Here is a 25256-nt window from a genome sequence, read left to right on the forward strand (position 1 = left end):
GCCTTGGCCGACCACAGTCGCCTTATCAGGCAATCGCTTTATAAGCAGGAAGACCACGAGAACCGCAACAGGCGGAACAACGTGCGACTGAAAGGGCTACCTGAGGCCACATCAGACGAAGATCTCCCAACAGTGATCCGCACTATCTTTAATAGAATCCTGGGCAAACCAGAATCCACACTCATCCAAATCGATCGAGTCCACAGGGCTCTTAAGTCACGCTCTCGCACTGACGCAGCCCCACGAGATGTCATATGTAGATTACATTACTTTGCAGAGAAGGAGGATCTGCTCAGCAAAATGAGAGCTCTTAATGAACTGGAGTTTGATGGGGCCAAACTCAAGTTGTTTCCAGATCTGGCATTTGAAACTTTGCAACAGCGTAGAACCTTAAAACCAGTGTTGGAAGCACTTAGATCCCGTGGTATTCTGTACAGATGGGGATTCCCCTTTGCTTTAATCGTGCGCCATGAGGGAAAGGTACACTCTCTCCGTTTTCCAGAGGAACTTTCGGAATTCTGCACAGCTCTAAACCTGGGCACAATTAACATTCCGGACTGGTGCCCTAAACTAACGGAGATTGACTTTACTCCTATGGATCAGTGGTCCCCCTCTAACAGTAAGAGAGGAGGATCCAAGAGGGGATCCCCACAACTTTCTCTCCAGGACTCACCCTGTTAAGCTATAGTCTTTAAACTGTGAATCCTCACAATGTTTCGCAATATCGTCCACCCTCCTTTTAAGCCAAAAGCCTGAACTCTCTTTGTTCATAAGAATGTCCTGAGAACTCTGCTACGGAGTTCATCTAAATGGGGTTTTTGACCCAAACACAGTTTCCTTTTGATTTCTGCTTGTTTTCCTTTTTCAGCCGAGACCGAAGTGAGCAGTCGGCTCAATTCGCACTATGACAGGCGATCCTGCAGCGTCCCCGCAGGAACTCTTACAAATGCGTACGGCTGCTGCTGTACACATTAAGATAAGAATGGTACCTTTTTGGTACATGTCCTTAACAATCATTAGCTTTTATAGTTTATAGTTGCTAACCTACTGTATATATGTTTGCATTGGTTTTGCTATGCTCTTACTACTATGTGTTTTTTTTTCTTCCTCATTTTATGCTACCTTTTCTTTTCTTTTTCTTTCATTTCCTTCTTCTAATTCGCATCAGGAATTTATTGTCTGATAGTCTACGGGGCTGGGATCAGGGACACGAAGTCAACCGGGACCAGGGAGATCCCCCTTATTTTATAAAAATCTAAAAAGGCAACTCAAACACTTAAATTAGGCTCCTTTAATGTTAAAGGAGCTAACTCCCCAATCAAACGATACAAGACACTACACAAACTGAATAGACTAAATTTAGATGTAGCTTGTCTCCAAAAAACCCATTTTGTTGACAGAGATAAGCATGGTTTTCGCTCCCAAAAGTATACTCAATGGTTTTATTCCAACTCTAATTCAGCTAAGAATAAAGGAGTAGCGATTGGTTTCCGTTCTGGGGTTCCCTTTGTACTGGTTGACTCAATATGTGATTCCTTGGGCAGGTGGGTGATTGTAAAGGGTAAAATCCAGGGTCTGACAATTACAGTGGCCTCAGTATACCTCCCTAACACTGAACATGCTAAAACTCTGGGCCCTTTCTTAAAGGACTTACGAGGCCAAGTCCATAAAAAAAAATAAAAAAAGTTAGCTACCTGGCTCAGCTTGTAAGGCATAGAGGACGCCGTCCGCGCCCTCAGTGCCGTTCCGCCTGGTCCCCGCCGCTGCACAGCCCCCCGAACGGTCCCCGACCGCGCGGCCCGGGTCGGGCTCCCCAGCCTGTACCAAGATGGCCGGCGGAGCTGGCCGCGGCTGCGCAATCCGCATGGCCGCGAGTGCGGCTGCGCAGCTCTAAGGCCAACCCCCCGAACCACGCTACTGTTGCGTGGATCGGGGGGTTGGCCTTAGAGCTGCGCAGCCGCACTCGCGGCCATGCGGACTGCGCAGCCGCGGCCAGCTCCGCCGGCCATCTTGGTACAGGCTGGGGAGCCCGACCCGGGCCGCGCGGTCGGGGACCGTTCGGGGGGCTGTGCAGCGGCGGGGACCAGGCGAAACGGCACGGAGGGCGCGGACGGCGTCCTCCGTGCCTTACAAGCTGAGCCAGGTAGCTAACTTTTTTTATTTTTTTTTTATGGACTTGGCCTCGTAAGTCCTTTAAAGAAACTCATCTCCTTCCAAGAAGGTGTTGTGGCAGTAGCAGGTGATTTCAACATGACCTGGGATGAGAAGCTTGACTCCTCCTCCCATAAATCGACTATTTCATATAGGGAACGTAGACAGATCAAAATACTACTACACGAAGCCCAACTAATGGATGCTTGGAGGATTAAAAACCCAACGGAGAGAGATTTCACTTTCTTTTCCCCAACCCATAACTCTCATTCTAGGATTGATACAATCTTTGTCGCACATGTAGATCTCCCTAGAGTTACTTCATCCAAAATACACAATATAACCATCTCAGATCATGCTCCGGTCACACTAGACCTTAATCTCCTGCTGCCCTACAAAAAACCTGACTCATGGCGTTTAAATGAGAGTCTCCTCTCAGACCAGACAGTGATCTCAGATATTAAAGGTAAATTAACGGAGTATTTTGAAAAAAATGACCAACCAGATATTAAACGTTCCACTTTATGGGAAGCCCACAAAGCATTCATCCGCGGTCACTTCATTCAGATCAGTAGTAGAAGGAAGAGGGAATTTGAAGCCATTTCTACTCTGTTAATTTCCCAGATAGCTAATCTAGAAAATAGATTAAAACAATCTTTCTCGCAGGCTGAGCTAGATGCCCTAACCGCTTTGAAGGCTAGATTGAATACCCACCTTGACTCCAGAGCCAAATCCTTCCTACTGAGAGTCTCGCACAAGTATTATGAATGGGGAAACAAATCGGGACGTATGCTAGCAAGGGCCCTACGCAAACGCAAGCAAACAAATTATGTAGCCCAAATTAAATCACACGATGGGAAGACGGCAGTCCTCTCTAGAGACATTGCAGCCCTTTTTAAAGAATATTACTCTACTCTCTACAATATTAGATCTGAGGAATCCTCAGAACAAACTATGGCTAGGAAACACAAAATAATTTCATACCTTAATAAAATGAATCTACCTAAATTGTCACAAGCTGAACAAAAGTTAATGGATGAAGAGATAACTGAATATGAGATCTTTATGGCCCTTAAGAAGACCCCTACGGGGAAAACCCCAGGCCCAGACGGGTTACCAACTATATATTATAAAACATATAGTCAAATTTTATTGACCCCCTTACAGAAATACTTTAACTCTATTACAGAGCACTGCCCTTTCTCCATCGATGCTCTAAGAGCGCATATCTCTGTCATTCACAAAGAAGGAAAAGATGCAAATCTTTGTCAAAGTTATCGGCCTATCTCCTTGCTTAATGGAGACATAAAACTTTTTGCTAAAGTGTTGGCTCTCCGCCTGGGACCCTTATTACCCGGGCTCATCAACCCAGACCAGGTTGGCTTCATACCTGGGAGAGAGGCCAGAGACAATTCTACTAGAGCTCTGGCCTTGGTCCACTCTGTTGGACGCCTTAAGCTACCTGCATTTTTCTTATCCACTGATGCCGAAAAGGCGTTCAACAGAGTGGGCTGGGACTTTATGAAGGCCACCTTGAGTAAGTTTGGGATGAGACCCAAAGCCAAATCATACATACTTGCCCTCTACTCACAACCTACGGCGAAGGTCAGAGTCAATGGTATTCTATCAGATCCCTTCCACATCCAAAATGGCACTCGCCAAGGATGTCCCCTTTCACCCCTCATTTTCGCTCTAGTTTTAGAGCCCTTCCTACTATCTGTCAGAATGAACCCAGACATCACAGGCATTACCTTAGGAGATACCCATAATAAACTTGCAGCATACGCTGACGACATTCTTTGTTTCTTAACCAATCCTCATGTATCCATCCCCAACTTCTTAAAAGAAATGAAGATATATGGCACACTCTCTAACTTTAAAATAAATTGGAGCAAATCTGAAGCACTAAACCTGACTCTATCCTCAAAGACACTAAAATCTATCCAGGACTCCTTCCCTTTTAGATGGCAAGCTCGCTCCCTCAAATACTTAGGTATATATCTCTGCCCCTCATATAGCCAACACTTCTCCCTTAATTTCCTCCCTATTCTACGTACCATTGACTCTGACCTGATCAGATGGTCCCCACTAGGAATAACCTGGCTAGGGAGAATAGCTACGCTCAAAATGAATGTATTACCTAGAATACTCTTCCTCCTACAAATGCTACCGATCCATATTCCCAACTCGTACTTTCAAAAACTTCACTCGAAATTTAGAAACTTTATTTGGAAAAATAGTAAAAGTAGACTAAGTGCCTCAACACTGTACAGGAAAAAACATAAAGGAGGTCTTGGCTCCCCAAACTTGAAGGTGTATTACTGGGCCACTCATCTGAACCGTGCCCTGGACTGGACTTTCTCTCTCTCAGAGAGAAAGTGGGTCAAATTGGAGCAGGTCTCGGCTTCTCACCCTCTGAAAGACTTAATTTGGATCCCAGAATCCAAAATCCCATTGCTGAAAATAAACTACCCGACAATTATAACCACCCTGAGAATATGGCACTCCACGATGAGGAAATTATATGGTAAAAAATTACTATCCCCTCACATGCCTCTTACTGGCTACCCACATTTCCCACCAGGCCAGACTAGCTCAGTCTTCAGCAAATGGTCCTCAAGTGCAGATAAGGTTCTAAGATTGTCTGAAGTACTCACCTCAAATCATACCCTTCACCGTTTAGAATATTTCAGAAATAAAGTGGGAACTCTTCCGCTGGATAGTTGGCATTGGAGACAACTCCATCATTTTATCTCTTCATTGAGTATCTCTGGAGACTCGCTCAGCTCCCCCTCCCCCCTCACTAAAATCTTCCTACTGGAAACCAGGCCTACTCATGGTATTTCACTTTTTTATGATATCATCCTAGATCAGCTGTATCAGGACGGTCCGGCTTTTGTGGAGAGGTGGGAGGAGGAGATCGGCTCCACCCTTTCGATAACAGAGAGGGACGCGGTATTGGAACTGGTGCATATCTCCTCTATAAGCTCTAAAATACAAGAAGCTAACTACAAACTAATCTCTAGATGGTATTATACACCTGCTCGTCTCGCTAGATTCAATGTAGAGGTACCCAGTCTCTGCTGGAGAGAATGTGGTGAAATAGGTACAATGCTACATATATGGTGGACCTGCCCAGCTATTAAGAAATTCTGGGACAATATCCTGGAGCTCGTGTTAAAAATAACTGATGTCTCCCTGGTTAGGGATCCCTGGGTGGTCTTATTCCATAAAACTAATATGAGCCCCCGAAAATATAAGAAAACCATACTGCCATTCCTTCTTAACGCTGCCAAGGGCCTTATTCCACGACACTGGAGATCCACCCAAATCCCAACTCTAAAAGAATGGTTCCTAGCTATAAACTCTATCATGGAATTCGAAGAGATATCCTACTTACAAAAAAACTCCTTTGATAAACACTACCTCACCTGGGCTCTGTGGATAGATTTCCAAACTAAGGAAGAATATGCTCAAATTATGAACATACATAATGTACCCCTCAGGTTGTGAGTAAGGCCTGTTAAAAGATACCCCTGATAGCCCTTATGTATTACACATCAACTGTTCCCTCATCCCTAGTAACATCAACACGTATGTATTAGACATTTAATCCAGCTCGTAGACTCTATTTACCCAATAGCTTTGTTGTTTGATCCTGATGCACTGTCTTATACTCTTTCCCCTCTTGTTCTTATTTTATTATCATTTCAAAGTTTATGTAATGCAGTGTGCATAATATAAGAACATGTGATGGTTTATACATATCATCTATGTTCTGCTGACCTATATAACCATTCCTAGGCAATTTGCTTACATTTTACTTGACTACTGTCACATGCCATATGATTGTTTAAAGTTATTGACTTTACATGTTATACATGCCTGTATTGAAAATTGCACAATACAAATTCTTTATTAAGAAAAAAAATTACTCTGGACTGGAGTAATACAGTGGCGGGCAACAAACTGACACTTACAGCTACAGTTTTAGTTGGGAACACTGTGGAATTTCTGTGTTTGTTTTACACTTGCTGAAACAATGTAAGCAAGCTAAAAGAACTGTTTGCCATTATTAGTCCTTGCAATGTCTAGAGCTAGTATGAACGGATTTCTATTTGTTACACAGAAGTGTAAGCTCCCTTTAAGGACCCGATTATCGAAATGAAACATTCTGTAGTCATGGCAATTCTTCTTGTCCTGATAAAAGGCATTTTCTATAATGTTGGCGACGTTTAAGGAAGATGCAGATAGCAGAGAGATAAATGCTGAAGAATCAGCCTCCATAACGACAGAATTCCGGGAGAATACAGTGACAGTTCAGCAAAGCCTTACTGAAAGCAGCAGAAATAGCTTTTCTCAATGAAAGTCTAGAAGCTCCCCAAGGATTGCAGCAATTTTCCCATATATGAGTAATGGGGTTTGTGATATAAATTTCCTGCTTGGTGCTGCTCTGTATTTCTTTCTATTCACAGGTCCTCTGGAGCTGATGCTGTAGGAGAGATCCTAATTATGCTATTGTTGATATCTGCCTGTCAGTTTGATTGGCATGTCTATGCAACTTTGTTTTTGTTTTGGTCCAATCAGAATGGCCGAGCTCTGTGTATAATCCCGCCTCCCCGTTCTCCCGTCTTATAAAGTTGTGCTGTCAGTTTGTTACTGTCACACCCTCCCTCCAGTGTTAACTGTCATAAGCAAGAGTTATGGGGGTTTAAAGTCGCCTATTTTAGTGCCCATTTTTAACATAGGCATGTCCAAAGTCCAGCCCAGGGGCCAAATGCAGCACGTCCAGCCATTTCTGAAGGCCTCAATGCTCTCTACAGCTGTTAATTCCATGCGGACTGCAGGCCGTAGCTGTGATGCCGCATTCAGGGGCCACCAGCAACAACAGGCACTGATTAGAAGCTGTTACTGTGCTTACAGCACACGGTATATGGGTTATGTCCTGTGGTAATGTTTTATTTGACAAAAATGGCAAAGTGTTCCTAATGGTAATCAGCAAAAATTGTGCACAATTTCGCTAGTTCGGCTCCCTAGCACTCTCAAGAACAGCAATATGACCATTGGCCTAAAACGTTTTTCCACCCTGGTGTAAGACATGGTCAGCTTGAGCCTAGTGACTGAGCTGTGTTATATTAAGTAATTAATTAATCAGGATGTTTTCTAATGTTTGATAATATTAAAGTGGACCTGAATTCAAAACCTCTTCTCTGCTGTAAAAGATACAAAACAGCACAATAACCTTTAAAGAAAAAACATTTCTTTATTACAGCTGATACAAATTGTGCAATAAATCTGCAGTGTGTCTATTTCCTGCTTTCATGGAAGTAGAGATAGCGTTAACACCCTGTGCTTTCAAATGAGCTTATCTGACATCTCTGCCATGGCAGTCACGTGACACGGGGGGAGATCAAATTACAACTTGTTATTAGACACAAATGAGGGGAAATTAAACAGTCAAAACTGTCTAAATACTCTCTGCCGCCTCCCGTTTGTCTGCAAATCTATTCTGAAGAAAAGCTACTTCCTTGCTAAAAATGGCCACGACCTCAGATGTCTTTTCGGGCAACAGCTTCCTGTTCAGTGCAGCCGCACACACGCCGCACGCAGCGGCGGCTCCAGCTTCAGATTTTTTTTGGGGGGGGGGAGCTCAAAAGGGGAACAATGGCTGGCGGGGCTTATTGGGAAGGCGAACGGAGTGGGCGTGGTCATGACATCATGCAGGCGGGGCTAACTGTAATATAGTTGTACCAGCTAATGTAGTTACATAAAAAAAAATATTAAGTAAATGCACGTAATGACAGAGACTTTCACCAGTAAATGCATGTAATGAGAGACAGCCTTTTAATAGTAAGTGCACGTAATGAGAGACAGCGTTTCCCCAGTAAATGCACGTAATGACAGACAGCGTTTGCCCAGTAAATGCACGTAATGACAGACAGCATTTCACCACTAAATGCACATAATAAGAGACAGCCTTTCACCAGTAAATGCATGTAATGAGAGACAGCGTTTCACCACTAAATGCACATAAGAGACAGCATTTCATCAGTAAATGCACGTAATGACAGACAGCATTTCACCACTAAATGCACTTAAGAGATAGTGGTGGGCTGGGCGGAAGGACTCAGGCTCAGGCCTGGCTGGTGGTGGTAGGCTGGGGGCCCCAGGGGCCAGGGAAGCTCAGGCCTGCCTGGTGGTGGGCTGAACTGGAGGCCCCAGGCCTGTCTAATGGTGGTGGGCTGGGGGCCCCAGGGCAGCTCTGGCTTGCCTGGTGGTGGGCTGGAGGCCCCAGGCTCAGGCCTGGCTGGTGGTGGTAGTGGTGGGATGGGGGCCCCAGGGCAGCTTTGGCCTGCCTGGTGGAGGTGGTGAGGGGTGGGTTGGGGAGTAGAGGGGAGACAGAGAGAGAGAGAGAGAGAGAGAGAGGGAGGCCCCAGGCTCAGGCCTGGCTGGTGGTGGGCTGGGTCTGGGAGCCCAAGGCTCAGGCCTGGCTGGTGGTGGGCTGGGTCTGGGAGCCTAAGGCTCAGGCCTGGCTGGTGGTGGGCTGGGTCTGGGAGCCCCAGGCTCAGGCCTGGCTGGTGAGGGGTGGGTTGGGGAGTAGAGGGGAGACAGAGATGGAGGGAGGTCCCAGGCTCAGGCCTGGCTGGTGGTGGGCTGGGTCTGGGAGCCCCAGGCTCAGGCCTGCCTGGTGGTGGTGGTGAGGGGTGGGTTGGGGAGTAGAGGGGAGACAGAGAGGGACGGAGGCCCCAGGCTCAGGCCTGACTGGTGGTGGTGAGGGGTGGGTTGGGGAGTAGAGGGGAGACAGAGAGAGAGGAAGGCCCCAAGCTCAGGCCTGGCTGGTGGTGGTGGTGAGGGGTGGGTTGGGGAGTAGAGGGGAGACAGAGAGAGAGGGGGAGGCCCCAGGCTCAGGCCTGGCTGGTGGTGGTGGGCTGGGTCTGGGAGCCCCAGGCTCACATGTCACATCAGCATCACATCACATCACATGCCCAAAAAAACAATTCATTCAAGTTGGCTTCCCACCCCACGTTAAACCCACCTTCGAGTCACTAGTAGTGACACAGTCTGGTCTGGTCTGGTCTGGCTGGCTGCACTGAGTCCCCGGTGCTGCAGCTGCCTACAACGGCCGTTGGTTGGACGGAGCGAAAGTGGCAAGCTTCTCTCTGAAGCTGTGCGAGCCAGGCAAGGGGGAGTCTGAGCGCGCTGCACACTGCGTGAGTGTCAAGTGACGGATGTCGTCACGTGACTCAAATTTAACTGCCACGAACGTTACCCTTCCCTTGCGGGCTGCTCTGACTGTGCCTGGCTGCGTCTGTCAGTATAATTACCAGGGACATCTGACAGGCCAGCCCTCTTCCTCCTCCTCCTTCCTTCCGAAGTTCTGAACCACGCGGCCACAGCCTGCAGGGGGGGGGGGGGGGGGGGGCATCAAGGGGGGCTAACAGGTTGACAGCTGGGGCTTAAGCCTGGGTAAGCCCCAGCGTGGCGCCGCCACTGACCGCACGTCCTAGTACATCACCCTGCTCCTTCCTAACTGTGCTTAAGAGGTAGTGATTGGCTACATAAATTACAAGGGGGTGGAGATTGGCAGCAATTGGCACTGACAGAGGCAGAGCTACGGTGAACAGCTCTGCCCCTTCCTGCAAATTTACTTTGCGGTTCGCGGCTTAGCTTTCAATTGGAGGAAGCTGACAGAGGCGGGAGCCATGCGATGGAGGAAGCAGGGAAGACAATGCGGGGCGAGGCGGAGAAACACAGAGATTGACACATACAAGGTAAACAGAAGGCTAACGACAAGCAGATTGTCGCTAGCTTGGAGTTTTTGGATTGGATTTGGTCTTGGATTTTGCAGGGGGACTGCCAGCAGCACCAGAAGGACACAGAGGCATGTCATTGTGCAGAGAACATGACTCTGTTCTATTATCTTTTATTATCTTTAGTAAAAAAACACCTCGGTTCTCTTTGAGGCAGGGAACACACTTGACTGTTTTCGTGCGCGTTTTCTGCACAGAAAAACTGAGAACTCATGTTAATCAATGGGCTAGTACACACTTACTGTATTGTTCGCGCGCAGAAAAAAAAACTGACATTCTGCATCCTGATTCTGCAGATTTTAACAGTTTTCTGTATCAATTACAGCAGCTGCTGTGAAAAAACGCGCGCGTTTTCCTGCATGGAAACACACTTAGTGTGCAGAAAAAGTATGCAGAAAAACGCGCGCGGAAAACTTAAAGTCAAGTGTGTTCCCTGCCTAAAGGGACCCTGAGCACTTGTTAAAAATGAAATAGTGACTTACCTGGGGCTTCCTCCAGCCCACCGTAGGCTCCAAGGTCCGCCGTCTGACATGATTACGCATGTCGGCAAAGCGGGAAGCAGGCCTGATAACTTCAGGACGAAGTAGTCCCATAAAGGAGACACCAGCCGGGACCGGGAGAGGAGCCAGGAGGACGCCGGGGGTCCTTGCAGCCTACGGTGGGCTGGAGGAAGCCCCAGGTAAGTCACTATTTCATTTTTAACAAGTGCTCAAGGTCCCTTTAAACATCCCATACCACAGACTCGGGGTGATGGGGAGACATGGTAAATCCAGAGTACAAACATAACTAGGCAGAGTACATACACTATTTGTTCTAAGCCAAAAGGAATGGTGGTATTTTAAACACATCTTACCAGCACATGAAATGCAACAAATAATGGCATTAAAAACTATCACACAAAATAAAAAATAACTTTCTTGAAAGTGGACCTGAGTATTTCATCAATGGTTGTAGTCCGTTGGCTAACATTTTGGAGTATAGTTTAACTTCAACGTTGATCAGGGAGATCGGTCAATAACTGCCACAGGAAGAGGGGCCCTTACCCGTCTTGTGGAGAACAGAAATGTGTGCTTCTAAAGCTTGGTGGGTAAAAGGATTGGAGGGTGAGATATCGTTACATGCCCGGAGAAAGGGGATTATCAATTGGTCACTCCATTTTTTATAGAAGCGAACGGAGTAGCCATCAGGGCCAGGACATTTACCCGAAGGGGTTTGTTTTAGGGCGGTAGTTACAGTATTTCTTCAGAGGTGAAATCTGCCTCTAGGGTTGCCTTCGTATCAGCAGATAGTTGGGGTAGGGCTGTGTCATTAATATATGATAATAATTTGGCTTTTATTTCTTCTGAAGAGAGGCCGGTGTGTTTATCCGGAATGTTGTACAGTGCATGGTAGAAGTCACGGAAAGCAGATATGATCTGTTTCGGGCTATGGGAGAGCGAGACATTTGTATTGAGGTTATATAAGAGGATTTTGTTCGGGGTGTATTTGCCTGGCCAATAGTCTACCACATTTGCCTCCATGTTCAAAATAGAGATTTTTAGTTTTGTCTCTGGCAATTAGAAAGAGTTTATCTATTAAAAGTTTAAGCTTTGTCCTAAGATTGGATAACTCTGATTCAAGGTGATTGATTTTGGTTAAAACATCAGCTACCTGAGTTTTTTGTTCCTTCCTGACCCTGGAACCGTGTTTGATGAAAATGCCTCTCAAAGTTCATTTGAGAGCTTCCCATTTAACTGGGGAAGGGGTTTCATCCTGTTTGTGGTCTTGTGCAAAGTGAGTAATATTGGTTAGACTATCCTCTGAACATAAAGGATCATTCAAGAGATTGTCATTAAGGCGCCAAGACCATTGGGGAGCTAGAGAGTTTGGGACATTAAAGGAAAGAAAAACTAGCATGATCTGATAATTATATAACATCAATATCAGTTTCAGGGTGAAGGTCTAGAATAGATGCTGAGGCAAAAAGGTAGTCTATCCTTAAATACATCCCATTAGGGTGAGAGAAGTAAGTGAAGTTTTTAGTTTGTGGATTTAGAATCCGCCATATATCTAACAAGGCCAGGTGTGATATGTTTTTCCTGAAGCAGTGTAAAGCACCTGCTGAGAGAGAGCACCTACCTGAGTCAAGTTTAGGGTTGATGGGCAGGTTCATGTCTCTACCGAAGATCAAGGTGCCTGAAGAAAACAGAGCAATGCGTTTAAACAAAGGCACAGCAAATTTCAGTTGATTCTGATTAGGCATGTAAACAGTGTAAGTTGCACCATATACTGTATAGAGACTTTGACCGTGACAAATCTACCTGCAGAATCAGTCTGTTGGTCTATGATTAATATAGGAAGGGATTTGTGGAATGCAATGGAGGTCCCACTAGACTTGGTATCTGGATTTGTGCTATGCACCCATGTAGTAAAGTTACCACTTTGTAAATCTGGTATGGAAGAGGATTTAAAGTGGGTCTCTTGTAGGAAAAGGCTTTGGGCTTTAGATTTGTGTAGATAGTGTAAAATCTTAGAACGTTTGGCAGGGGAGTTTAGACCTTGGGTATTGAAACAGCAGATCTTAAGTTTATTTGAGGGTGGCATGGTTTCTGTTGAGTTGTAACTGTTTTGGAGCTATCATTAAGGGCAGCAGTGTCTCTCATCCTTCCACTGGGTCCAGCATACCCATCAGGGGCAGGTTTTCATGCTTGAGCCCGTATGTGGTTTACGGTCTCAAGTGCCCTTGTGGGTATGTATACATTGGAAAGACTGAGAGACCTGTGAAGGAGCGGATACAAGAGCATAAGAGGGACGTTACTAACTTTGCTTTAGGCAAAAAAGAATATGAGACCTCTGTATCCAGGCACTTCTTACAATTTCGCCACAGAGCAAGCCAATTACGGAGATTTGTGGTTGAGGATGTGCCAAAACTCCCTGAGAGGTGGTAACAGAAAGAAGCTGCTGCTGCAGTGTGAGGCCAAATGGATAAGAAAATTAGATTGTGTATGTCCTAATGGTTTAAACGAAAATTTGAGTTTAACTACTTCAGCCTAACTGGACGAAAATTTAGTCCAGTTAGGCAGCGCGCACTCCCGCGGGTCGCGCGCGCTCCAGAGGACCCCCCTCGTGCGCGCTCCCGCTGGGGGCCGTTAGCCCAGCGATCAATGAAAGGGATTATAAATCCCTTTCACTGATCGGACCCCCCCCCGGAGAAAAGCCGACAGCGTCTCTTCAGACGCTGCGGCTTTTCTGAGATCAAAAAGTTCCCCTGAGCTCTATCGCTCCCAGGACTTTTTGACTGTGGCCATCTTGTGGCCAAATAGCAAACTACACCAAAATCACCTTACATTGAATAAAATACATTTTTACACATGTAAAATCCCCTGTTTACCTCCCACACCAAAAAATACCCACATACAAGTTTTAATAAAAAATAAAATAAAAAATTACAATAATAAAAAAAAACAAATAGTTACCTAAGGGTCTAAACTTTTTAAATATTTATGTCAAAGGAGTATATCAATATGATTTAGTAAATTATGGGCTTTTAAATAGTGATGGCCGCAAATTGAAAAAATGCACTTTTATTTCCAAATAAAATATTATCGCCATACATTGTGATAGGGACATAATTTTAACGGGGAAATACCCGGGACATATGGGCAAATACAATACGTGAGTTTTAATTATGGAGGCATGTATTATTTTAAAACTATAATGGCTGAAACTGAGAAATAATGAATTTTTTCCGTTTTTTTCTTATTCTTCCTGTTAAAATGCATTTACAGTAAAGTGGCTCTTAGCAAAATGTACCACCCACAGAAAGCCTAATTGGTGGCGGGAAAAACAAGATATAGATCAATTCATTGTGATGAGTAGTGATAAAGTTATTGGCAAATGAATGGGAGGTGAAAGTTGCTCAGATGTAAAAAAATTCTCATCACTGTAGGCTGAAGTGGTTAAAGTGTTTTCTATTATGTCTTCTCTCCTAGGTTGAAATGGATTGCGCAGAATGTTTATAACAGGACTTGTCAAGATTGTATCGTTAAAATATGATAGAACTATAATGTTCTGATTTTGATTATAATTGATTGTACGAATTACTGCATAAAATATAACTATGTCTGGGTGTCCTATTCCTCAGCATTTTACTGGGGTAGACACCGTTGGTGTAGTTCGCTTAATGGATAATTGATGCGTTTGTTGTTGTATATGCTTCTTTGGGTCATGTGATGGTCACATGACTTCCTGTGTGGGGCGTATTTAGGTGTCACAGGTGATAGGTGTGGCACGCCTAAGTAAGGGCTCCGCCCGAAACATGTTTATGTGTCTCTACATGTTCACTAATACAGCTTGTTGCTGGAGCCTTTTGTGTGCAGTCTCCATTTTTGAATTTGTAGTGCACAAGTACAGCCACGCCTGCACAGTAATCCAGAGCCGCTAGTGCACAAGTACAGCCACTCTTGCACAGTAAGCCAGAGCCGCTAGTGCACAAGTACAGCCACGCCTGCACAGTAATCCAGAGCCGCTAGTGCACAAGTACAGCCACGCCTGCACAGTAAGCCAGAGCCGCTAGTGCATGAGTACAGCCACGCCTGCACAGTAAGCCAGAGCTGCTAGTGCACAAGTACAGCCACACCTGCGCAGTAAGCCAGAGCCACTAGTGCATAAGTACAGCCACGCCTGCACAGTAAGCTAGAGCTGCTAGTGCACAAGTACAGCCACGCCTGCACAGTAAGCCAGAGCCGCTAGTGCACAAGTACAGCCACGCCTGCACAGTAAGCCAGAGCTGCTAGTGCACAAGTACAGCCACGTCTGCACAGTAAGCCAGAGCCACTATTGCACAAGTACAGCCACGCCTGTGCAGTAAGCCAGAGCCGCTAGTGCACAAGTACAGCCACGCCTGCACAGTAATCCAGAGCCGCTAGTGCACAAGTACAGCCACTCCTGCACAGTAAGCCAGAGCCGCTAGTGCACAAGTACAGCCACGCCTGCACAGTAAGCCAGAGCTGCTAGTGCACAAGTACAGCCACACCTGCGCAGTAAGCCAGAGCCACTAGTGCACAAGTACAGCCACGCCTGCACAGTAAGCTAGAGCTGCTAGTGCACAAGTACAGCCACGCCTGCACAGTAAGCCAGAGCCGCTAGTGCACAAGTACAGCCACGTCTGCACAGTAAGCCAGAGCTGCTAGTGCACAAGTACAGCCACGTCTGCACAGTAAGCCAGAGCTGCTAGTGCACAAGTACAGCCACGTCTGCACAGTAAGCCAGAGCTGCTAGTGCACAAGTACAGCCACGCCTGCACAGTAAGCCAGAGCCGCTAGTGCACAAGTATAGCCACGCCTGCACAGTAAGCCAGAGCCGCTAGTGCACAAGTACAGCCGCGCCTGCATAGTAAGCCAGAGCCGCTAGTGCACAAGTACAGCCACGCCTGCGCAGTAAGCCAGAGCCGCTTGTGCACAAGTACAGCCACGCCTGCTCAGTAAGCCAGAGCCGCTAGTGCACATGTACAGCCAGGCCTGCTCAGTAAGCCAGAGCCGCTAGTGCACAAGTACAAACAAACCTGCACAGTAAGCCAGAGCCACTAGTGCACTAGTACAGCCACGCCTGCACAGTAAGCCAGAGCCGTTAGTGCACAAGTACAGCCACACCTGCACAGTAAGCCAGAGCTGCTAGTGCACAAGTATAGCCACGCCTGCACAGTAAGCCAGAGCCGCTTGTGCACAAGTACAGCCACGCCTGCACAGTAAGCCAGAGTGGCTAGTGCACAAGTGCAGCCACGCCTGCGCAGTAAGCCAGAGCCCCTAGTGCACAAGTAAAGCCACGCCTGCACAGTAAGCCAGAGCCGCTAGTGCACAAGTACAGCCACGCCTGCACAGTAAGCCAGAGCCGCTAGTGCACAAGTACAGCCACGCCTGCACAGTAAGCCAGAGCCGCTAGTGCACAAGTACAGCCACGCCTGCGCAGTAAGCCAGAGCCGCTAGTGCACAAGTACAGCCACGCCTGCGCAGTAAGCCAGAGTCGCTAGTGCACAAGTAAAGCCACGCCTGCCCAGTAAGCCAGAGCCGATAGTGCACAAGTACAGCCACGCCTGCACAGTAAGCCAGAGCCGCTAGTGCACAAGTACAGCCACGCCTGCACAGTAAGCCAGAGCCGCTAGTGCACAAGTACAGCCACGCCTGCGCAGTAAGCCAGAGCCGCTAGTGCACAAGTACAGCCACGCCTGCACAGTAAGCCAGAGCCGCTAGTGCACAAGTACAGCCACGCCTGCACAGTAAGCCAGAGCCGCTAGTGCACAAGTACAGCCACGCCTGCGCCGTAAGCCAAAGCCGCTAGTGCACAAGTACAGCCACGCCTGCACAGTAAGCCATAGCCACTAGTGCACAAGTACAGCCACGCCTGCACAGTTTAGCCAGAGCCGCTAGTGCACAAGTACAGCCACGCCTGCACAGTAAGCCAGAGCTGCTAGTGCACAAGTACAGCCATGCCTGCACAGTAAGCCAGAGCCGCTAGTGCACAAGTACAGCCACGCCTGCGCAGTAAGCCAAAACCGCTAGTGCACAAGTACAGCCACGCCTGCACAGTAAGCCATAGGCGCTAGTGCACAAGTACAGCCACGCCTGCACAGTTTAGCCAGAGCCACTAGTGCACAAGTACAGCCACGCCTGCACAGTAAGCCAGAGCTGCTAGTGCACAAGTACAGCCACGCCTGCACAGTAAGCCAGAGCTGCTAGTGCACAAGTACAGCCACGCCTGCACAGTAAGCCAGAGCCGGTAGTGCACAAGTACAGCCACGCCTGCACAGTAAGCAAGAGCCGCTAGTGCACAAATACAGCCACGCCTGCACAGTAAGCCAAAGCTGCTAGTGCACAAGTACAGCCATGCCTGCACAGTAAGCCAGAGCCGCTAGTGCACAAGTACAGCCACGCCTGCACAGTAAGCCAGAGCCACTAGTGTACAAGTACAGCCACGCCTGCACAGTAAGCCAGAGCCGCTAGTGCACAAGTATAGCCACGCCTGCAAAGTAAGCCAGAGCCGCTAGCACACAAGTACAGTGACGTCTGCACAGTAAGCCAGAGCCGCTAGTGCACAAGTTTAGGTACACCTGCACAGTAAGCCAGAGCCGCTAGTGCACAAGTACAGCCAGGCCTGCACAGTAAGCCAGAGCCGCTAGTGCACAAGTATAGTCATGCCTGCACAGTAAACCAGAGCCGCTAGTGCACAAGTATAGCCACGCCTGCACAGTAAGCCAGAGCTGCTAGTGCACAAGTACAGCCACGCCTGCACAGTAAGCCAGAGCCGCTAGTGCACAAGTACAGCCACGCCTGCACAGTAAGCCAGAGCTGCTAGTGCACAAGTACAGCCACGCCTGCACAGTAAGCCAGAGCCGCTAGTGCACAAGTACAGCCACGCCTGCACAGTAAGCCAGAGCCGCTAGTGCACAAGTACAGCCACGCCTGCACAGTAAGCCAGAGCCGCTAGTGCACAAGTACAACCAAACCTGCACAGTAAGCCAGAGCCACTAGTGTACAAGTACAGTCACGCCTGCACAGTAAGCCAGAGCTGCTAGTGCACAAGTACAGCCACGCCTGCACAGTAAGCCAGAGCCGCTAGCGCACAAGTAACGCGACGTCTGCACAGTAAGCCAGAGCCGCTAGTGCACAAGTACAGCCACACCTGCACAGTAAGCCAAAGCGGCTAGTGCACAAGTACTGCGGCGTCTGCACAGTAAGCCAGAGCCACTAGTGCACAAGTACAGCCACGCCTGCACAGTAAGCCAGAGCCGCTAGTGCACAAGTACAGCCACGCCTGCGCAGTAAGCCAGAGCCGCTAGTGCACAAGTACAGCCACGCCTGCGCAGTAAGCCAGAGCCGCTAGTGCACAATTACAGCCACGTCTGCACAGTAAGCCAAAGCCGCTAGTGCACAAGTACAGTCATGCCTGCACAGTAAGCCAGAGCCGCTAGTGCACAAGTACAGCCACGTCTGCACAGTAAGCCAGAGCTGCTAGTGCACAAGTACAGCCACACCTGCGCAGTAAGCCAGAGCCGCTAGTGCACAAGTACAGCCACGTCTGCACAGTAAGCCAGAGCCGCTAGTGCACAAGTACAGTCATGCCTCCACAGTAAGCCAGAGCCGCTAGTGCACAAGTACAGCCACGCCTGCACAGTAAGCCAGAGCCGCTAGTGCACAAGTACAGCCACGCCTGCGCAGTAAGCCAGAGACGCTAGAGCACAAGTACAGCCACGTCTGCACAGTAAGCCAGAGCCGCTAGTGTACAAGTACAGTCATGCCTGCACAGTAAACCAGAGCCGCTAGTGCACAAGTACAGCCACGCCTGCTCAGTAAGCCAGAGCTGCTAGTGCACAAGTACAGCCACGCCTGCACAGAAAGCCAGAGCCACTAGTGCACAAGTACAGCCGCGTCTGCGCAGTAAGCCAGAGCCGCTAGTGCACAAGTACAGCCACGCCTGCGCAGTAAGCCAGAGCCGCTAGTGCACAAGTGCAGCCACGTCTGCACAGTAAGCCAAAGCCGCTAGTGCACAAGTACAGTCATGCCTGCACAGTAAGCCAGAGCCGCTAGTGCACAAGTACAGCCACGTCTGCACAGTAAGCCAGAGCTGCTAGTGCACAAGTACAGCCACACCTGCGCAGTAAGCCAGAGCCGCTAGTGCACAAGTACAGCCACGTCTGCACAGTAAGCCAGAGCTGCTAGTAAACAAGTACAGTCATGCCTGCACAGTAAGCCAGAGCCGCTAGTGCACAAGTACAGCCACGCCTGCGCAGTAAGCCAGAGCCGCTAGCGCACAAGTACAGCCACGCCTGCGCAGTAAGTCAGAGCCGCTAGTGCACAAGTACAGCCACGTCTGCACAGTAAGCCAGAGCCGCTAGTGTACAAGTACAGTCATGCCTGCACAGTAAACCAGAGCCGCTAGTGCACAAGTACAGCCACGCCTGCTCAGTAAGCCAGAGCTGCTAGTGCACAAGTACAGCCACGCCTGCACAGTAAGCCAGAGCCGCTAGTGCACAAGTACAGCCGTGTCTGCACAGTAAGCTAGAGCCGCTAGTGCACAAGTACAGCCGTGTCTGCACAGTAAGCCAGAGCCGCTAGTGCACAAGTACAGCCACGCCTGCACAGTAAGCCAGAGCCGCTAGTGCACAAGTACAACCACGCCTGTACAGTAAGCCAGAGCCGCTAGTGCACAAGTACAGCCGTGTCTGCACAGTAAGCCAGAGCCGCTAGTGCACAAGTACAGCCACGCCTGCACAGTAAGCCAGAGCCGCTAGTGCACAAGTACAACCACGCCTGTACAGTAAGCCAGAGCCGCTAGTGCATGAGTGGCCCTGTGCTATCATGCAGACACTGCTATGCTTATGAGGGTGCAGCACAGATGCCCATTGCCCATGCTTGAAAAGTAGACCGACCCGGATCTTCCGGAGGGTCAGAGCGAGCAACAACAGGAACGAGGAAAACCAGAGGCTTCTTCTTAAGTATTTCCTTACTCTGGTTCACTTTAAATATAATATTACATTTGTTGCTAGCAGAGACCTTTGGAACAAATGAAATCATTGCCCTTTAAATACTTTAAAAGGAGGAGTCCTTTAATGACTAATGTAAATTGGATTGCTGTTTGAACCTGATGCTGACGGGGAACAAGCTCCCATCAGACACACTTCAAGGCCCAGCTTCAATCCTCAGCCGGCTCCGGGATGTGCGTGCTCGGCTTGTCAAATCCTGAATGCCGCTGCAAGCACGGCCAGCCTTCTCTAATTACCACCAATGCCACGATTCAAAGCCGGCTGACCTGCCCCATTAATATTAAAGGCCTCTCGGCTCATTCCTCGCATTAGAAGGCATCATCTGCGTATGTGTTGTTGACGTCCGCTGTATCTATATGGAGAGGGAATGGAATACCATACAAGCCAGGGAAAAATGCCTTGTCTTGTCTTCCTGATAGAAACTGTTTTATGTGTATCTAATGCACCAGCAACCGTACATGCAAAATATGTTAATTATTCAATACTACTCAACCTTTCACCTCTCATCTGAACAACTGACATCAGATTCACTTCATTATCATAATAATGCAGCCTGACTATGTATAGCAGACCAGTGACATCACTGAGAATGTAGCCTGTCAAATCACTAGAGAGCAGTGACATCACTGACACTTCATATACATGAGAATGCAGCCAATCTAATCACTAGAGACCAGTGACATCACTGACACCTCATATACAGGAGAACGCAGCCTATCCAATCACTAGAGACCAGTGACATCACTGAGGCCTCATATACATGAGAACGCAGCCTATCCAATCACTAGAGACCAGTAACATCACTGACCCCTCATATACATGAGAACACAGCCTATTCAATCACTGGAGACCAGTGACATCACTGACACCTCATACACATGAGAACGCAGCCTATCCAATCACTAGAGAGACCAGTGACTTCACTGACCCTTCATATACATGAGAACGCAGCCTGTCCAATCACTAGAGACCAGTGACATCACTGACGCCTCATATACATGAGAACGCAGCCTATCCAATCACTAGAGACCAGTGACATCACTGACACCTCATACACATGAGAACGCAGCCTACACAATCACTAGAGACCAGTGACATCACTGACACCTCATACACATGAGAACGCAGCCTATCCAATCACTAGAGACCAGTGACATCAGTGACACCTCCTACACATGAGAACGCAGCCTATCCAATCACTAGAGAGACCAGTGACATCACTGACGCCTCATATACATGAGAACGCAGCCTATCCAATCACTAGAGACCAGTGACATCACTGACACCTCGTATACATGAGAACACAGCCTATCCAATCACTAGAGACCAGTGACATCACTGACAACTCATACACATGAGAACGCAGCCTACACAATTACTAGAGACCAGTGACATCACTGACCCTCATATACATGAGAACGCAGCCTATCCAATCACTAGAGACCAGTGACATCACTGAGGCCTCATATACATGAGAACGCAGCCTATCCAATCACTAGAGACCAGTGACATCACTGACACCTCATACACATGAGAACGCAGCCTACACAATCACTAGAGACCAGTGACATCACTGACACCTCATACACATGAGAACGCAGCCTATCCAATCACTAGAGAGACCAGTGACATCACTGACGCCTCATATACATGAGAACGCAGCCTATCCAATCACTAGAGACCAGTGACATCACTGACACCTCGTATACATGAGAACACAGCCTATACAATCACTAGAGACCAGTGACATCACTGACAACTCATACACATGAGAACGCAGCCTACACAATTACTAGAGACCAGTGACATCACTGACCCTCATATACATGAGAACGCAGCCTATCCAATCACTAGAGACCAGTAACATCACTGACCCCTCATATACATGAGAATGCAGCCTATGCAATCACTAGAGACCAGTGACATCACTGACACCTCATATACATGAGAACGCAGCCTATCCAATCACTAGAGACCAGTGACATCACTGACCCTCATATACATTAGAATGCAGCCTATCCAATCACTAGAGACCAGTGACATCACTGACACCTCATATACATGAGAACTCAGCCTATTCAATCACTGGAGACCAGTGACATCACTGACAACTCATACACATGAGAACGCAGCCTACACAATTACTAGAGACCAGTGACATCACTGACCCTCATATACATGAGAACGCAGCCTATCCAATCACTAGAGACCAGTAACATCACTGACCCCTCATATACATGAGAATGCAGCCTATGCAATCACTAGAGACCAGTGACATCACTGACACCTCATATACATGAGAACGCAGCCTATCCAATCACTAGAGACCAGTGACATCACTGACCCTCATATACATTAGAATGCAGCCTATCCAATCACTAGAGACCAGTGACATCACTGACACCTCATATACATGAGAACGCAGCCTATCCAATCACTAGAGAAACCAGTGACTTCACTGACCCTTCATATACATGAGAACGCAGCCTGTCCAATCACTAGAGACCGGTGACATCACTGACACCTCATACACATGAAAACGCAGCCTATCCCATCACTAGAGACCAGTGACATCACTGACGCCTCATATACATGAGAACACAGCCTATCCAATCACTAGAGACCAGTGACATCACTGACACCTCATACACATGAGAACGCAGCCTACACAATCACTAGAGACCAGTGACATCACTGACACCTCATACACATGAGAACGCAGCCTATCCCATCACTAGAGACCAGTGACATCACTGACACCTCATACACATGAGAACGCAGCCTATCCAATCACTAGAGAGACCAGTGACTTCACTGACACCACATATACATGGGAACGCAGCCTATCCCATCACTAGAGACCAGTGACATCACTGACCCTTCATATACATGAGAACGCAGCCTGTCCAATCACTAGAGACCAGTGACATCACTGACGCCTCATATACATGGGAACGCAGCCTATCCAATCACTAGAGACCAGTGACATCACTGACACCTCATACACATGAGAACGCAGCCTACACAATTACTAGAGACCAGTGACATCACTGACCCTCATATACATGAGAACGCAGCCTATCCAATCACTAGAGACCAGTGACATCACTGAGGCCTCATATACATGAGAACGCAGCCTATCCAATCACTAGAGACCAGTAACATCACTGACCCCTCATATACATGAGAATGCAGCCTATGCAATCACTAGAGACCAGTGACATCACTGACACCTCATATACATGAGAACGCAGCCTATCCAATCACTAGAGACCAGTGACATCACTGACCCTCATATACATGAGAATGCAGCCTATCCAATCACTAGAGACCAGTGACATCACTGACATCACTGACACCTCATATACATGAGAACGCAGCCTATCCAATCACTAGAGACCAGTAACATCACTGACCCCTCATATACATGAGAATGCAGCCTATCCAATCACTAAAGACCAGTGACATCACTGACACCTCATATACATGAGAACGCAGCCTATCCAATTACTAGAGACCAGTAACATCACTGACCCCTCATATACATGAGAATGCAGCCTATCCAATCACTAGAGACCAGTGACATCACTGACACCTCATATACATGAGAATGCAGCCTATCCAATCACTAGAGACCAGTGACATCACTGACACCTTATATACATGAGAATGCAGCCTATCCAATCACTAGAGACCAGTGACATCACTGACACCTCATATACATGAGAACCCAGCCTATCCAATCACTAGAGACCAGTGACATCACTACACCTCATATACATGAGAACGCAGCCTATCCAATCACTAGAGACCAGTGACATCACTGACACCTCATATACATGAGAACGCAGCCTATCCAATTACTAGAGATCGGTGACATCACTGACCCCTCATATACATGAGAATGCAGCCTATCCAATCACTAGAGACCAGTGACATCACTGACCCCTTATATACATGAGAATGCAGCCTATCCAATCACTAGAGACCAGTGACATCACTGACACCTCATATACATGAGAATGCAGCCTATCCAATCACTAGAGACCAGTGACATCACTGACACCTCATATAAATGAGAACGCAGCCTATCCAATCACTAGAGACCAGTGACATCACTGACACCTCATATACATGAGAACACAGCCTATCCAATCACTAGAGACCAGTGACATCACTGACGCCTTATATACATGAGAACACAGCCTATCCAATCACTAGAGACCAGTGACATCACTGACACCTCATATACATGAGAACGCAGCCTATCCAATTACTAGAGACCAGTAACATCACTGACCCCTCATATACATGAGAATGTAGCCTATCCAATCACTAGAGACCAGTGACATCACTGACCCCTCATATACATGAGAATGCAGCCTATCCAATCACTAGAGACCAGTGACATCACTGACACCTCATATACATGAGAACGCAGCCTATCCAGTCACTAGAGACCAGTGACATCACTGACACCTTATATACATGAGAACACAGCCTATCCAATCACTAGAGACCAGTGACATCACTGACACCTCATATACATGAGAACACAGCCTATCCAATCACTAGAGACCAGTGACATCACTGACACCTCATATACATGAGAACGCAGCCTATCCAATCACTAGAGACCAGTGACATCACTGACACCTCATATACATGAGAACGCAGCCTATCCAATCACTAGAGACCAGTGACATCACTGACCCCTCATATACATGAGAACATAGCCTATCCAATCACTAGAGACCAGTGACATCACTGACCCCTCATATACATGAGATTGCAGCCTATCCAATCACTAGAGACCAGTGACATAGAGATGTTTTAGATTATGAAAGCCATACACAATCTCTTCTGCGTTTCGTTTGTTCTTTAGACCAGGGATGGATCAAGACCAAGTTGCGCCTGGGGCAAGGTCAGGTTTTGGCGCCTAAAGGTCAGGTTTTGGCGCCTAAACTGCCATTCATTTTGCCGCCTTTTTAAGAATTTAACAAACTGCGCCTGGGTCAAGATACCTGCTTGCCCCCCCCCCCCCCCCCCCCTAGATCCGTCTCTGCTTTTGACCCATAAACTAGAAATTATTTTTGAGCCATGGAAAGAGTTGTGAAGGAAGATGTGAGTTCAGAATAAGCTTGCGAATTAATGTTCGGTAAAGAGCACAGAGAATATCATGGTTTCTTTCCAAATGTCGGCAGTTTCAAAATAATGGTTTCTGCCACTTTCGGCAGCTAGCGAGCCGTCCAAAAATAGCAATCAAGCGTAATGTAGTCAGCACTTCCATGATGGCCGGGAAAATAGATGGTTTCTGAAATTAACAACGTATTCTGGACGTCAAGCTCTGACTGAGTGGAGCTGACAGGTTTAAGTAGCGTAGTTCGCTGAAGTAACCGGAAACCGCCCATCGCTGCCTAATTGACTCAAGCTGCGTTTTGTAGTCGTGTTTGCAGAATCTTTGTTTCATTAACGTTCCTGTTTGCATCTTGGGTCTCTCCCAGAATTTGAATACGACTCTTTAATTCTCTGTGCTGACTTCTCTATTCCTGAGATACTTAAAGGTTCTTTATCCCCTTCAAAAGACATTTCTCCTATTTATGTAGTGCTGACATAATATACAGGCCTCAATTCTGATAGCTATGTGCGGTAAATATTTCTGTGTCGGTAAAATACCGCATTTGGTATTTTACGTTTTTTGGGCAATATTGAAAGAATGTGTTGGGTATTTGATAGGGGAAGGCGAATTTGGTAATGTAGCAACCCTTGGAAATTTA

At 47.5% G+C, this 25256-nt stretch overlaps 1 protein-coding gene across 3 annotated transcripts in view; it reads right to left on the minus strand.

Moving 5' to 3' along the window:
• The window catches only part of COX10 (cytochrome c oxidase assembly factor heme A:farnesyltransferase COX10), a 1230266-nt gene that overhangs the window by 923373 nt on the left and 281637 nt on the right, over positions 1-25256 (minus strand). For 2 of the 3 annotated variants that reach the window (XM_068263379.1, XM_068263381.1), the window contains one exon: positions 12081-12137. The exons of the other annotated variant lie outside the window; for it this stretch is intronic. The gene's annotated coding sequence lies outside the window, so the exon portion shown is untranslated. The remainder of the gene's footprint in view (positions 1-12080; positions 12138-25256) is intronic. 3 annotated transcript variants of the gene reach the window in all.

This window comes from Hyperolius riggenbachi, chromosome 12 (assembly GCF_040937935.1).
Source record: "Hyperolius riggenbachi isolate aHypRig1 chromosome 12, aHypRig1.pri, whole genome shotgun sequence".
Taxonomy (NCBI): domain Eukaryota; kingdom Metazoa; phylum Chordata; class Amphibia; order Anura; family Hyperoliidae; genus Hyperolius; species Hyperolius riggenbachi.